Source organism: Ambystoma mexicanum, chromosome 10 (genome assembly GCF_040938575.1).
Source record: "Ambystoma mexicanum isolate Mex_15411 chromosome 10, UKY_AmexF1_1, whole genome shotgun sequence".
Lineage (NCBI taxonomy): Eukaryota > Metazoa > Chordata > Amphibia > Caudata > Ambystomatidae > Ambystoma > Ambystoma mexicanum.
In genome coordinates, this window is record NC_090932.1 from 600,588,592 (window position 1) to 600,605,999 (window position 17,408).

At 46.9% G+C, this 17,408-nt stretch overlaps 1 protein-coding gene across 2 annotated transcripts in view; it reads right to left on the reverse strand.

The window, feature by feature from the left end:
* WDFY1 (WD repeat and FYVE domain containing 1) overlaps window positions 1-17,408 on the reverse strand; it is a 1,420,223-nt gene that overhangs the window by 1,309,289 nt on the left and 93,526 nt on the right. The window lies entirely within an intron of this gene.

A 17,408-nucleotide genomic window follows, 5' to 3' on the forward strand; every position in this document is an offset into this window, starting at 1 on the left:
TGTGCTGGTGTCTGTGTTAGTTTTCACCGCGCTCTCTAGGGCACTTGTTCTTTCTGCCAGCACCCTTACATCTTGTCGTAGCAGGTTGACCTCTATCCCCACTGCATCTATCTTGGTTTCTAGAGCGGTTCTTAGATCTGTCATCGCAGTCCCCCATGAGGCTTTCAGCTCCGTGATGGCTGCCAGGATCAGGTGATCCTCTCCAGGCAAGGCTGCTTCTGCGTGCGCGGCTACCGCGCTCTGTGCTGGGGTGGTGGGGGTCTGTTGTGTCTTGGCAAAAATGTCCATTGTGGGTTGCTTACCCTTGGCCTTGCCTCCTCTTACTGACATTATGCTTCCCTGTCTGTGTACCGGGGTCCGACTCTTCAGTGCGAGTGCTGCTTTACGGCTTACTATGAAACGAGTAGGGAGGCGTCCTGCCACTTGTTTTTAGATCTCTTTACCTATACATTTTGGTAAAGGGTGATTATTTAGCATGCAAAAATAAGATTTGGCAACAGCTTTGTTACTTAGCTAGCTGTCAAAGGATATTCTAAAAAGATGAGCAAAAGAGGCCCTTGGATTGCCACATTTTTTAATTTTCTTTTTAAGAAAAAAAGAATTACTTAGTGCTAGTAGCTGCACAACATCATCTATGCAATTAATTTTACAAGAAGATGTATAGGTGTTTTGTAAGGTACATCGTTCGTCAAAATACATTCATTTTCTCATTTTTAGAAGTGCATTTGAGAAAGGAACAGAAAACAAACATGTTTATGGCAAACAACTTGAAAAATACAAAAAAATTAATAAACAAATGAAAAAACCTAGAACCATCATTCACAAAGTTTTTTGTCTTAAGTAAATAATAAGTGCAAGACAACTAGTACGGCTTACTATAGCACCATCCAGGCAGTTCTTATTCCAGGCCCCGTGCCCCTTCTTACAATAGTGTTCGTGAGCCTGCCGGTTGGATCCTTCTGGGAGCTTCCCAGTGACCTTCACTTCCTTGGAGATTGTGCTCTTCACATTATCCACCTGCTTCGGTCTCCTTTTTGTCTATGCGTTTTGTTGTTGTGGCTACTTTAAATGTGTTTATGAGCTTGCTCATAATCTGAGCCAAAGGGGCCCCAACCCATGCTGCAGATGTCACCGTAGTTCATTGTTCTTTCCGTGCGGCGGCGGCTTACCGGACTACGTACGAGTCTCTTATTATGGGGCCGGGCTGGCACTCTCCTCTGTGGCCCTTCCCTGCTGCGCACCAAAAATGCCCTATGTACTTTGGTGGGCTGTTTTTGAGCCGAAGCGCTCCCACTCTGAGGCCCGTCACTCCACTGGACCCCCATCTGGGCCCCCGCACACAGTATCAATCAGATCAGGCAGAGCTCTTCAGCTGTGTTCCTTGTGTATGGGCCACCCACAGGGCCCCCGCTCCGGGCAGTCAAGTGGAGCCCCTCAGCTTTCCATCCCTTTCGCGTAGACTGCGTGCGCCTTCCGCTTCCTCCGTCTCGCGGCTAGGCTGCTTTCCACGCAGGGCATGCAGCTTAATAATGTATCCCTCTATGCCGGCATTCCGCGCACAGTCCTCTTATCTCCAGATGTAATGTCCTTCGCCTTCCACACGCTGCACGTCCTATGCCGATCTTTGTTCACAGTGAGCCCATTAAGCTTTTTCCAGCATCCTTTGTTCTGTTCCGCCGGCCATTTTGTATCGAGTGCCGCTCCTCAGTCACAAACCTGCCATTGATCTCTCCACTCCTCCTGTATTTATCAGGGCCTCAGCTTTTTCACGAACATGTGCCACGTCTTCACACCTCCAATGGTGTATTTCTGAGCACAATTATGCACTTTTAGCATATTTATATGCAGGATCATTTCGGATCAACAGGAGCAGCACAGAAGACACGTCCTACTCCATGGCTCTCTAGCCACGCCCCCCACACATCTCAGTTTGGTATTCAACAATGCTTGCAGCATTCACAAAAAGGACTTATAATACTTTTTATCTTTCTACGGCATTCCATAATGCTTGTAGAAGTCTAAAGAATATTTTTAACCCTTTTCAGCTTTATCCGGTATTCGGTAATGCTCGTAGTATTCTTAAAAGTACTTATGACAATTTGCAGCTTGTTCGGCATTAAACAACATTGGATTTATACTTGCATAGCAATTGTAATGATTCTTAGTTTGTTTGCTATGCCAATGTGCCTCTCTCCAGCCGTGGAGCGCCCCGGTATGAATGTTCCCTTCTCTTACACTCACTGGTCTGTTATCGGTCCTCCTGGCCTCTCGATTCAGCTTCTCCCCTTCTGTCAGCTGCGCCTGTTCCTCGTGTGAGCTTCTGCGAGCAGCGCTCGCCATACGCTGGTTCAGCTGCGCGTTGCCCCGTTCTTCTTTAGCAAAGGCTACAACTGGCCTGTGGCGGTTGAGAGCCTTCGGTGTCCCACAGCTCCTACTGTGGGCACTGGTAAAAGGGGACAGCAAGCTTCTTGACCTTTGCACGGCCTGCGCTGGGCACAGCGTCCTTTCTGAGCTCCTTCTCAACCTGGCTTTGTTCCAGCCGGTTCCTCTTCTGTCCGCTTCGCCTCTGCACACCACGTTCCTTCCTGTATGGCTCTCTCCAGGACGGTTCTTCCTGGATGGTTCTCTTGAGCTGCTGGGCGGTCACTCATTTTAAACACCTGGGACCAGTTAAGTGGTTTCAGGTGTAAGTCCTTCATTCTAGTTGCCTGACCATAATTAAGCCAATTAGCTGGACATGCCTGACTTTTACAACCTTACTCCTCCACAGCACTCTTACTCATCTCAGTACCAAAGTGGTGTGAATGAATGGAAGTGTGCATTACTCCCAGCTGCTTCTTCCTCTTTTTGGTATTGCTCTGATATTTCTTTATATTAATAAGAGACGGCTGATGTATATTTGTACAGCCTACCTGAGGAGTTGCCCTTCTAGTGGATTTCGTCCTCGTTCTAGTAAAATATTGGCATTTTGGATGGTCATTTGGAAAGGTAGAGGAGGGGAAGGATTGGCAATAGCCTACGAAGGTGGTTGGGGCAGAAGGTTCATTGTGAAAAGAGAACAGGGGATACCATGCCTCACCTAAGGATGTTCTCTCCCGACTCCCCAAGTCTTCTCCACTCAGGTGATCCTCTCTCGCATATCCAACCCCAGTGGCAAGATCCAAAAGCGATGGCCTTTCCCTGGCCATCTGAGCAAAGAATACCAGGATAGAGTAAGTGAGGACGCCCCCAGGTTCCTCACATCACATATGAAGGGAAAAAATGATCGATCAAATCATGAAAGAGGCCAAGCCTATCCTGTCACCTGAACTGCTAGAGAAAAACCCCACAACAGACTGTAGAGCCTTCTCTCACTCAAACGCATCCCACACTACGGGATGATCCAGACTGAACAAAGCCAGGAAACATGGAGGACCGACAAGGAAACATAACTTGGAATACACTGTTCCATTAAACTACTGGGTAGAGTACTCAATACATTAGTTAAATATTGGAACTCAAGGTAGTGTGATGAATCAGAAGTGATCATCCCAGAAAGCCTGGCCAGGGACCCTTCTCGTGTGGTCATTGAATGGCAGATGCTTTCTGATCCTGACCCTGGGAGTGGTATTCTGCGGGAGGCTCACATGAGGGCGGGGGGGGTCGGGTCAGGATAACTGCCAGAACCCCTCTTATAACTTCCCGAGAGTTTTAATGGCTTACTGTAGAATTGAAATCTTGGTGAAAAAGATAATCAGAACATTAGGGACTTCAAGTCCTACAATACTCTAAGTACTGGGACGAGGACGAGGGATTCAGAGGCACTAAACTGCTAGATGCAGTCTAATGATTCTAATGACCCAGACCTGCGGGGGACACTTGAATATATAAGTCCCCCTCAGGTGCAGGTCATTAGAAGCAGGAGGTGGAGTAGTTGCAGAGGTTGAGTCACAATTGCAGCCGAAAGAAAATGGGGAAACAGGAACCGATGCTACCCTTGAAGCGGGCGTCGGTCCCGACAGGATCTCCAACATTGATGGCTTTATTTGCAGAGGTTGAGAAGCAGGAAGCGTTGCTGTGGCAAGCGGTTCCCCTAGAGAAAGAGGCTCTCCTTGTTGTGTGCTGTTCCCCGGTGGCTGGCGAGCACCTGAGTGCACAGGGAGCGAGGAACGCTCTTTTGCCGACCGGCGTGGGCCGCGGGAAACAACCCGACGCAGACTGACATGCTGGAGAAAGCAGAGGAGGCAGAACACAACAGTGGCAGCAGATTGAGTGGACACGTTTGCAGACACCAGTGAGTTTACCATTGTTGAGTAATCCGGTACGCTCTGCAATCGACCGCTGGCTACTGAAAGTCATTTTGAATAACAAACTGATTTAAAGAAGTCAAATTAGAATAAGAGGAACTTTGTGAAAAGAGGAGAAAGATTGGGGAAGCAATAATGAATTACTTTGCAGACAGCGCAGGGCATGTCGCTCTAGCTACCACCTTGGATGCCATGAAAGCAGTCATACGTAGCGAAATGATAAAACACATGGCCATTTACTATAAAGTGAGAACCCAACTATACAATCAATAATCCGAAAAGGTGAAACTCAAAGAACAAACACAAAGGGGTTCCACTAAAATAATAAAAAGAACTAAGATTAGCTAGATCAAAGCTAAATGCTCACATTGCTGATAAAACCTCTGATGCCATCTTTAAAACCAAACAGTATTATTATAGTAATGGGAACAAGGCCAACAAGATCCTGGCACATAAATGAAAGAAACAAAAACAGACACAGAACTAATTATGGCTATACGAGATGAGAACGGGATAATACACTATGACAAGATGGGTAAAATGGTAATAATACAGAAATACTTTAAATCACTGATGGGAAGGCAGACCACCCTAAACAATACTCAAAGGGAATACATTACTAAGGGAAAAATGCCTGCAGTCACCAATGAAATTAGGGCGAACTAGAGTCCCCGCTACGAAAAGATGAGGTTGAAAGAGCAATTACAACCCACAAAAATAAATCACAGGGGCCAGACGGATTTACCTTTTTGTTTTATAAAGTATTTAAAACACAACTGATAGCACCAATGACCAAAACATTTCACTCGTTCCTCGTTACAGGGACTATCACCCCAACCATGGACAAGATCTCCAAGATACTTTTAGTGCAACCATGCAAAGACGCCAAAGAATGCAACTCCTATATGCCTATTAACCTGATGAATAATGACGCCAACAATGTCCCCAAAATATTGTATAATAGGCTCCCCTGACGGAACATGATTGTAGATGGAAACCTGCATGTCAAAATAAGAAGGATTCTGGACCTCATAGATTTTGGGGGAAGGAAGAAAAACGAATTGGGCATAATGGGCCTCATTATGAGTTCGGCAGTAAATCTGCTGGAATGCCGCCAGGCGGTATTGCCGTTACGACCTCTTGGTCCAGTGGGTTTACCATGGGATTACAAGTGGTGGTAGGTGGTGTAAATCTCAATTTTTCCATTTGGGATTTTTGGCTGTATTACAACCGGCAGAATTCCTGGATGGTAAATCTGCTGAATTTGGAGATAAAGGGGAGGTAGTTTGGCAGTGCGTGAAAAATGGAGGTAACAGAATTACCTCCACATTTTTCCCATACCACCAACCTTGTAATGAGGCTCAGTGTCTTTGGATGCCCACAAAGCATTCAACAAGGTTGACTGGGGGATATATCAGTGAAACCCTTTGAGCATTGAATATAAAGCTGGGATTCTCCAAACTTATCTTAGTATATTTTCAAAATCCGTCCACATAACCTAGGATTAATTTGAACTTTACTCAAGGAATTAAAATCTTAAGAGGGAGAATTCCAAGATGGCCGCCGAGGAGTGAAAGTGCACTCCTGCGAGCTCCCGGCCGGACTGAAATAAGGTGAAAAATTAAGCTGGAAAAGCATTGTGGAACACTTGCGGATTAAGGAGAGAAAGAAGCGAAGCAGTAATTGCAAGAAGAACGCTCCCAGTGAGATCCCTCAGTGCACAGCAGAGCGTGTAAACTCGAACCGTAGAACCGCAGAGTATGGCGGCCCACAGGAGACAGGGCGCTTACATTGATGCTGTAGCAGGAAGTCGGAAGCTCCAGGAGAGAAAGGAGGTCCGGAGAAGCTGGCCTGGTGCGTGGGCTCTGGGGACGAACATACAGAGGCAACTGTGGGTCTGGTGAGCCCGGAACAGTGAGGCGGCTGTCCGGAGCACGCCCCGCAGGAGAAAGGGGTAGGAGGGGTCCCGCTGCGGCAGAGTTCGTAGAGGGTCTTGGAGATTGCAGAGAGGCACCTGGAGGCGACATGGACACTGGGGGAGGTGGAAAGGGCTCAGAGCCTTTTACTATCCCTTCTGAAGCCTAATACAACATTTATTTTACTGGGAGATTTCAATCTTTGGCTGGGGTGTACTACTGATACTATAGCAAAAGTTATGGAGAATACTCTGGACTACTTGGGCTTCTCTCATCATATTAGAGTTCCAACCTATATTAAGGGACACACATTAGATTGGGTGTCCTCTCTTAATCTGACCCTTACCAATATAGAGGTCAAAGCATGTCCACGGTCCGATCATTCTAGTATATGCTTTCAAATGCAGATTGATTGCTTAAAAAAAAGCTATCTTGCCCAAGCTCTCTTTAAAGGGGAGAAATCGAAAAAAGTTGAATCTACGAACCCTATCGACTGGGCTTCTACCCTCAACAGCAAAGTCTGCACCACAGATAATCTAGAAGAAATCTCTACCACATTTATGAATTTTCTAGGCGCAGCTACAGAGAAGTTTGTGCCAGCTAAAAGTAAAACACAATCATCTGTGACACGCAATCCTTGGTTCAATGAGGACCTTAAGGAACTTAAATCTAAAAAAATTAAACACTTTTATGCGCCAACTTGGAGAACTGCTTAGTCTTGCAGCGTACAAAAAGGCATCAGCAGAGTACAAATTGGCTATATATACTGCCAAAAAATAGTCTTTTAGCACAAGAATAATGAACGTCAAATCTGGCAGCAGAGAACTGGAAAAAATCAGAGAGGTGATTGAGGAAAAAAAACGTGTCATGCCAAAACAAGTCCTGGAGGCCAACGTATACACCTCTGTAAATAATGTTAAGGATCAACCCACTTTTAGTTTTCAGCCAATTTTGGAACTAGCTAAAGTTATTATTCAGCTCAAAAGTACAAGCTGTAAAGACGATCCCTGTTCATCCATTATTATAAAGGAACGCTCTCCTATTATTATTCCCGTACTGACTAAATTTGTTAACTCTCCATTTGCCCTTAATAGGGTTCCAGATAATATTAAAAATGTGTGGATCACTCCACTTCTTAAGAAGCCCAATCTTTGTCCCCAGCGTGCATTGAATTATAGACCTATCACGAACACCACCTTTTTGTTAAAAATTTAGGACAGAGTAGCATACAATGAAATCTCAGTTTTTCTGGAACAGAATCACATTTTTCATGATTATCAATCAGGTTTCAGAATTAATCATGGTACCGAGACTGCTTTGCTGGCGCTAAAGTCCCACCTACTTCGCAGGATGGATGGGGGTCATATCTCTCTTCTTATGATTCTTGACCTTTCGGCAGCTTTGACCCGGTGGACCATTCCATCTTGTCCACCAGGTTAAAGAATAGCACAAAGTTTTCCCTGGCAGCCACCGACTGGCCTACTTCCTTCTTGGAGGGGAGGCAAGTTAGGGTAGCTAGTGATAGTGCAGAAGCAAAACCCATTACTCTTATGTACTGCATTCCACAGGGAGCTTGTGTGTCGCCCTGCTTCTATAATATCTTTATGGTCCCATTTTTTCAGATGTTGGAAAATGAAAGGATCATATTTGCGAACTATGCGGACGACACTCAGTGTGTTATACCCATCTCAGGATCATACATGGAGGATGAAAAATGTATTAATAATATCTATTAAAAAATTCAGCATTGCATGGTGGCTAACGGTTTAGCCATTAACTGCTCCAAAAGTGAGCTCCCATTAGTTGGGTCAGAGACTAAACTCGAGAAGTTGGGACCCAGCTACAAGAATTTTAACATAGACAATTGTAATATCGATGTCATGAGTAAAGTGAAGACCTTGGGCATCTATTTAGATAAAAATCTGAATATGAAAGCCAAGGTCAATAGCTTGATCTCCTCAGGATCATATTTCATTAAATTGTTCCGCTGTCTCAGACCGTTCATATCTGAAAAAACTCGGAGACACTGGCAAGGGCTATCATAGGCTCCAACATAGATTATTGTTACAGCCTTTTGGTAGGCCTGCCTCTATCAGACATTCACCATCTCCAGGTTATTGAAAATGGAGCAGTAAGAGTTGTAAAATGTCTTACAAAAAGAAATCATGTGTCGGAAGCAAGAAGAAGTCTCTACTGGCTTCCCATTCAGGCCAGGGTCTCCTTTAGGTTGCTTCTCATCACCCATAAATGTGTGCAGGGAGAAATGCCTGTATATTTGAAAGAAGCCATCATCCAAAAGCAGAGCTCAAGAACTCTCAGATCAGATGAGTCTAATCTTCCTACTATCCCCCGCTGTAAGACCAAGAAGTGCAGGGATGCTGCCTTTACATCAGCAGCCCCCCAGGCATGGAACACTTTAAGGCCTTCATTGAGAGTTATTGCATCTACTGAGATTTCCAAGAAAAAGCTGAAAACTGTTCTCTTTTCTTAATCCCTTCTCTTGCCACAAAAATGTTATTCTTTCCTTGGAGACTTTGTTATGATTTGCCACTCGGTCCTCATTTGCTGTCTGTCTTGTTCAGTTTGATGTATTCATGTTAAGCGCCCTTAAGCCTTCGGGTACCTGGTGCGCTATACAAATCCAAAAACAAACATACCATGCTGGGGTACTGCAGCAAGGTTGGCAGGACCAAAAGGAGCAGGGGGCAAGCCGCAACTATAGCACTCACGATACTTCAAAAGCAGGCGATGATGGTGGAACGCCTGACACCCGCTGGTATAACACCCTGGATTGCCGTGCAAGCAGCAAAGGACCTTAAAGGTAGGAGGTGTCAGAGGAGTGCAGAACACTCGCCTGAATAACACGCTGCACTGCCGTATGGGCAGCTAAAGATTTCAAAAGCTGGCGGTGCCGGAGGAGCCCCGGACACCCGCCTGAGTAATGCACGGTACTGCAGTACAGGGAGCAAAAGAAAACAGAAACACACCCAGGCAACCTAGAGGAGATCCATACATGGAAAGAAACAGATCATTAAGGTAGGAAGACAGATCACACGGCCCTCAATCCCAAACTGTGATCAAACTGCTGAAATAAAGCCCCCTAGGAGGGAAACAGAAGAGAGCCTGCACAGAGGTAGCAAGATAAGGAAACAGAGAGCATCTATACTCGGTGCAGGAAAGCGAGAGGAGGGGCCCCACACGCTCCTCTGAGGCACGCAATGTACAAATGAAGTAGTGTAAAGAAATAACTGGTAGCAAGGAAATAAGGACTGGCACACCCCTGGGAGAGAGACAGATAAACCAAAAGCAAGACAAAGAGGAGTGCGCACATGGGGGGCAGGAATAGAAGACAAAGAGGCCAAACCAAGGCAATGTCTTGCAGATTGGGGTGCGAGGCGACTACTGCCTGAAAGAGACAACAGTGGAAGCAGTGGGGGAACCAGAAAGAAACAGACCCCGAGGGACGACTCCCCTTGCAGATGCCTAGGCCCAAAGGGCAAACAGACCCCCTCTCAGCAGCCCTCCAAGAAAAGTCATAAGAAAAGTCAACTGGAGAGATACTGGCAGAAGGCAGAGGTATGCCAAGAAGACCATTACCAGGCAGACTGGGATGAGGAAGACATACAGGGGCCCGAAGCAATGGCATTAAATTAAGAAGATCTGCAAAAGTGCTTGCTCGGGATGGAGGAGAGAATTGCTAAAGGGTTCACTGAAAGAAATCAGAGAGGATATTAACTCTTTGGGGACCAGTGTGAGTGAGATAGAACAAGGGCTGTCTGAAATAGAAAAGGAAGTTCGCCAGAATTCTGAACTTCATGGGCACACACACACACAATCTCAAAATACAAGCGGAGGACTTAGAAAACGGATTGAGACGTTCAAACATCAGGATTAAAGGCTTGGCAGAGGCAATCCCAGACGGGGCCTTGAAATCCACTATCCAACAATGCTTTGCTACTCTGTTGACGGACAGCACCCCGGAGGAGATCCACATAGACCAGGTGCACAGAGTGGGCCCGAAGAGTAGTGGAGAAGGAAACAGGCCCAGAAATGTCCTGGCGGCCCTGGCCTCATACGAGGAGAAGAAGAAAATACTTAAGGCTGCAAGGGGACAAGAATCAATAACAATAAATGGCTCAGAGGTAAGCCTATTTCAGGACTGGGCGACATCCACCCTGCAAAAGAGGAGAGCGATGGGCCGGTCACAAAGAAATTGCAAGAAAAGAAAGCCCCGTACAAATGGACATTCCCCTTTGGGATACTCTTCTCCTGGGAAGGGAGACAGCAAAGAGTGACATCTTGTGAGGAAGGAATGGCCGTTCTTGGGGTGGAAGCAGAGGCGGCAGGAGGGGATGAGAGAGGCGGTGAAACACAATGGTACGGAGCGAAGCAGTTGTCCCATTACAGGAAAAACATATTCGGAAAGTGGACAGGCACAAGATTCAGATACAGAACTACACACGATTGTACCAGGCAAATGCCTGTAATAAGACGGCAGGGGTGATGGTGGGTTCTAAGAACGCTTTGGGTGCAAGAATAACTAAGATACTGGTAGACCGAAATGGGAGATATATCTTCGTACAAGCTCAGATACGGGAAAGAGCGATCACCATCACCACTATCTATGCCCCTAACACAGGACAAGACCCCTTTCTAAATCAGGTTATGCAAAACTGGAACGGTTTGCAGTGGGAAAAATCATAATTACGGGAGACTTTAATATGATATGGGATCTGACAAAATATATGATATGGGATCTGACAAAATATAGGAGTGGACAGAACACACAGAAAGACACACAACCCTCATTCGTGCTGCGGGACAGAATGGAGGGTAAGGGATTTAAGGCGGGGGCGGACGGTGGGAGTGGGGGTAATGTTTCAAATGTTTAAGAAATGCAAATATCTGTGGAGGGCTAATAAAGGGCAGGATACGGGGCATACGTGCTTTTCACATGTGCATCACAGATACTCCAGGATAGATTTAGCATGGGGGACCCCCTGGAATACTTGGCACACTGATAGACAGAGTTAGGCCCGATTGCCATATCAGATCATGCATCGATGGAGATACAACTAGCGGAACTAAAGGCACACAACCCTCTGTGGGCTTGGAGGGTTTCAGGAGACCTGGTGAGAGACCCAGTGTTACGTGAAACGGTGAGGAGTAAAATAGAATATTTTGAAAGGAACACCACAAACAATGTCCCTATTAGGAGTGTCTGGGATGCCTTTTAGACGGTACTCAGGGGGGAGCTTATCTCACTAAAAGGCCAAAGGCGTAAGGAAAGAGATAGGTTAGAGAAAGATCTGGGAGGGAAGCACTGACATAGGCCCAAAATCTTTTAGTGGGCCAGAAGACCAGGGAGATCTTTAATAAAGTCAAGGAAGCACAGAGGCAGCTACGGCTATTGAACACAGCAAAGGCGGAGGGCACCTTGTTAAGGCTTCAACAGCGATATTAAGTAGCTGCCAATAAGCCAGATAAAATGTTAGCCAGGCTCCTGCAAGAACAGAAAGGTCAACGGCATGTGGCGGGAATTCGTCGGACAGATGGCAAATTATCTACGGAATCGAGTGATATCACACAAGCTTTCACAACATATTATAAGGAGCTGTATTCAAAGGGTAACCCAGAATCACAAAAGATCCAGGCATTCCTGGAAGGGATAACATTGACCAAAATTACAGTGGAAGAAAGGGAAGGGTTGGACCAGGAAATCACGGAGGAAGAAGTGGAAAGAGGGAATAAAAACATGCCAGGCAACAAAGCACCAGGGCCAGACGGCTATACGGCGGCTTCTACAAGGTCTTTTGCAAAGAGGTAAAAAGATTCCTGACTAAATTGTTTCATACACTTAGAGATGGGAGTGGGGTGACTGGAACCATGACGGAAGCAAAAGTGATCCTATTCGGGAAACCGAACAAGGACCCCACTAGTTTCGGATCCTACAGAACTATAGCATTACTAAATAAATATATATATTTTTTTGAACATTTTATTGAATATTTAAACCAACAATACAAACCAAACTTGCAGTGTATACAAGAACTTTTCAATTGTACATTTTCAAATCGCACTCACTGCATCCCTTATCCCACCCCCCGCTACGAGCCTACGTCTGCTAATGTTCTGTTTCTGCATCTTGTGATGGGGTATTTCTACCCGTGGGATCCGATGGGTCTTGTCTTGTATTGACCCAAATAATTCTGCTATCAGGAGCCTCCAAGCCATCAGGGTCTCAGTCTCTTCCTCCCCCCCCAGCGCTGCTAGTTTCTTGCCATACCACAGTTTCTGCCTCCGCCCATTTCTACAAATCCATCCACCATACTTCCAATCGTACTTTGTGGCATGTCTTTCACCCCATAGCAATTCTCCTCTTCGCAAGCGCATATGCCAGGTCTTTCAGTTTGCTGACATGCCTAAGTTTCCGTGGCCTAGGGAACCCCCCCCCCAACAGGCAGGCCCACACGGTATCCACCACGATCTTGATACCCTTTTCTGCCAATTTGTGTGCGACCTCACCCCAGAAGCGCACTATGACCGGGCATGACCAAAACATATGTACCATGCCCACATTTTCCTCATCACATTTAGGGCATGCCTGCCTTCCCACATTTTTGAACTTGGATATTCTATGAGGTGTCAGATACGCCCTATGTGTAATATACAATTGCAACTGTTTAAGTCTTGCGTTCCTTGACACTTTCTTGTGATACCTTTGGACTCGCTCCCACATCCCGTCCTCCATCGGGGCTCCTACTTCCTCTTCCCATTCCAATCTCCTTCCCTACTATGGCCATCATCATCTCATATATTCTGGATATCTCGTGTCCCCCTTCTGCTATATCATACATTGTGTCTATAATTGCATCTGGTTCTTCATCAAGCACCGGTTCAGGCCACATTCTCTTAATCTTCCGCACCAGTCTATGGTACGTGATGTACTGGCCAGTGTGTAGCCCAGTTTCTGTCCTCAACTCCTCAAAGGCTTTTATGGTCCCATCTTGCCAAATATCCCCCATGGTCGCTATACCAACCGACTCCCAATGGTTCCTGATTATCATCCTTACCTGCTCTTCCCCACCTGCCAGTGCAACCAGTGGTACCTGAGGGGAGCACGGGCACGGGTTCCCCATCAGTTGACAGGCCCTACGCCTCATCTTCCATGCCAGTACCATCATCTTTGGACACCCATCCATCTCTTTTTGGGACAACCACATGATCTCCTTCAGGTAAAATGGGGCACAGTCCTGATTGAACAACCTGGTTTCAGTGGTTTGGTCCTCTGAAAGCCATTTTGCCACGTATTGCAGCTGACTTGCAACATAATAGACTTCATAGTTAGGCAACTTTATACCTCCTTTCTCGTAAAAGTTCTGTAGCTTCCAGAGGGCCACCCTATTCCGTGTGCCATGCCACAGGAAGTCCCTACACATGCTGGCCAGTCAGCTAAAGAACTTCTTTGGTATCATATACGGGATATTACCGAAATAGTGCAGGAGCCTAGGCAGGACCACCAACTTCAGCATTGCACTACGTCCCATCATTGCTAAAGGCAGCTTTACCCACAACCGCATGCAATTCTCAATTTTCTTGATGGCTACTTCCGTATTGCGCTTATGCTCTTCCTCCACTGCGTGGTATACATCTATTCCTAGGTAGCGGAATGTACTAACCGCCTATGGTACCTGCAACATCGGTAGCCGATTCGGAGGGGTCCCTTTATACCCGCTCAATGGAAACATGTTAGACTTCTGAGGATTCACCGCTATACCAGACAGTCCCGCATATTTCCCCCCATCACCTCCAAAACATATTGGAGGTTTTCCTCCGGGTATCGCAAGTACAATAATATGTCATCTGCATATAATGATATCAAGTGTCGTTCACCACCCACAGAGATGCCTACCATGTCATATTGCTGCCTTAGATAAATCGCTAAGGGTCCCAGGGCTAATATGTATAGCATGGGGGACCATGGACAACCCTGCATAGTTCCCCTACCCAGTTTCCACCTCTCCGATATCACTGTTCCTGTTTTCACCCTGGCCACCGGTTCACTATATAGCATCTTAGCCCACTGTAAATATCCTGGACCCATCCCATAGCCAGCCAGGGACGCCAACAAGCCTATCATGTCATATTGCTGCCTTAGATAAATCGCTAAGGGTCCCAGGGCTAATATGTATAGCATGGGGGACAATGGACAACCCTGCATAGTTCCCCTACCCAGTTTCCACCTCTCCGATATCACTGTTCCTGTTTTCACCCTGGCCAGCGGTTCACTATATAGCATCTTAGCCCACTGTAAATATCCTGGACCCATCCCATAGCCAGCCAGGGACGCCAACAACCATGGCCACTTGACTGAGTCAAAGGCCTTGATTACATCCAGTGACACAACCGCCAGTTCGTCCTCGCTTTCGTTCCCATGTTCAATGACCCTGTGGAGCCTCCTGAGATTATGAGATATGTTCCTGTCGGGGACATAGCCCGTCTGATCCGGGTGTATCAATTTACCTATAACCTTCCGTAACCCATTTGCCAAAATGGCAGCCAGAATTTTACTATCTTGATTCAACATCGACAGGGGTCTATAAGGACTACAGCTATGCCCTGGCTTGTTAGGTTTGGGAAGTGGTATTATGGTTGCTTCTCTAAGTGACTCTGGCAGTCTGCCTAGCTCATACGCCTCATTCAGCATGTCTAACAACGGTGGGAGCACCTCATCTTTAAATATCTTATAAAATTCACTTGGGAGTCCATCAGCTCCCGAGGTCTTACTAGTTGGCAGCTGTCTCACCACCTCCCCCAGCTCCTCTAAGGTGATCAGTGCGTCCAGCTCCTCTTTTTCCTCAGGGCTGATCTGCGGCAATCCTATGTCCTCTAGGGTTTCCTCTATCATCGCGCAGTTCTCTTCCCCATCGTCCCCATATAGTTGCCTGTAATAGTTTGCGAACTCCAGATTGACACCCTCTTGAGTGTCCACCACATTTCCATCTTCTCTTATTATTGATCTAATCGGAGGTCTAGGGGTTTCACTCTTGTATAGCCAGGCCAAGATCCTTCCCGGTTTATCTCCTCCCGCATGCTGTCTCTCTATGTACTTTCTATAGTTAAGGTTACATAGACTTTTCCAGTGACCTGCGCACTTTTGCTGTAGTCTTAGTATCAAATCAGTATCTAGGTTGGTACTGTTTTCTCCCCTAAGTGCCCTTTCTAGTTCTTCCTCGGTTTCTTGCAGATCCGCCAGGATCCCTCCCTGCAGTCCTTTCGATTTTGCAATAGCCACTCCCTTAATCACAACTTTGAAGGCCTCCCACAACGTGCCCGCTGAGTCCTCACTGCCCGTGTTCGTCTCAAAGTAACTAACAATCTCCTCCCTCATGTCCTCCCTAAAGAGGGGGACTCTGAGCGCCTCCGCTCTGAGGCGCCATGTCGGAATTCTTGCTCTTGGGGGCAACATTGCCATCCGAAGATCAGGGGCAAGTGGTCGAGTGGATTCTCGCTTTATATTCAACCTGCGTGATTTCTGTCAGTAACTCTGGAGTGGCAAAGACATAGTCCAGCCTTGTATGTAGTTGCTGCGGGGCAGAATAATGTGAGTATTGCCTCTCATGAGGGTGGCACGCCCTCCACACATCTTCAAACCCAAAGTCATTCAGCAGCGTCTGTAACGCTTTAGCCGACTGGGTAGGCTTATCAATTTTTCCATCTGACCTGTCCACCCTGGGATCTAAAACACAATTAAAGTCCCCCCCTCCCCCAGTTCACCGCACTCCGCACACACCTGCTAAGGTTATTACACAGCGTTTTAAAATATGCAGCAGTATTTGGATTTGGGGCATACGTGTTTACAATACTTATTTCCCTATTTTCCACTAATCCCCTCACCACGACCATCCTTCCATCCGTCTCCACCAGCGTGTGCAACAGCTGGAACGGGACGTGTGGTGCCACCCAGACGATCACTCCCCTGGCATGGGCCCAGTATGAAGAACCCACCATAGTTCCCTTCCATTTCTTCCCAATCATCTCCATCTTGTCTTGCGTCAGGTGCGTCTCTTGCAACAACGCAATATCTATCTTCTGCCTCCGCAGGTATAGCATAACCTTGTTTCTCTTCAGGTAACTATTAAGCCCCCTGATGTTCCAAGTAACTATTTTAAGCTCCCCCATAGCGTGTCAGATTCCTACCACCTCCCCCACCCATGCAGTCCCATTCCAGCTGCTTAACTCGTCTATATAGGCTCATACCCCACTTAAACTTCCTCTAACTATAAACACAAGCCCCGCCACCTCCCTCCCGCCCTCTTTCCCCCCCTCCCCAACTGTTGCCCAGCTCCAACCCTGGATCTCAGGCACCCCCGCATCTAACCCCGTCTGGCAAAAGCCTGTGCTCGCGGCTCAGCAGGGTAAAGGCGCCCTAGCGGCCGCCTTACTACTAACTCTTGGGGGTAAAAAAAGTCTCTATTCTGTTGCTCCTGTTTGTCCTAAATTTGCTACGCTTAGCGCTACCCAGCTCACTTATGCAATTAGTGCACTATATTCCAGTCCAACGGGGTAATAGAGTCCGAAAGCCACATAATATCGAGCAAGTGTTCCAAAGCTTCATACTAGGATCTCCCCCCTGCTTATCCCCACAATGTTCCTGATACATTCTAATCACTTATCGTGCTTCTGGCGGTCTTGCTCCTCGTCTTGCACCGGGCAGCCCTGCGTGTCCAGCCAAGACGTCACTTCCTCCGGGGTGTCGAAAAAGAGAGCTCGGCTTTTATGCAAGACCTTCAGCCTCGCAGGGTACAAAAGCATGTACTTGATACCAGCTGTACGCAGTCTTCTCTTAATCGCCACGTAGCTGCACCGCTGTCTTTGCGCCAGCATAGTATAGTCCGGATATGCAGTGATGTTGGTGAATGCCCTTTCTATCGTTCCGCCTTTACGACAATACTCCAAGATCTTTTCCCTGTCTTTATAGTTTCGAATTTTCGCAATTATCGGCCGCGGAAGGGCCCCAGGCCGTGGTTTCCTTATCAGAGCCCGATGTGCACGTTCAACCGCAAACCCTTGCGAGAGCTTGTCCGCCCCTATCTCTAGCAGGATCATGTTCTCCACATAGTTTGTAGGGTCTTGGCCCTCTTCTCCCTCCGGCAGGCCGACCACTCGGATGTTGTTCCGTCTCGCCCGTCCTACCGCCTCTTCC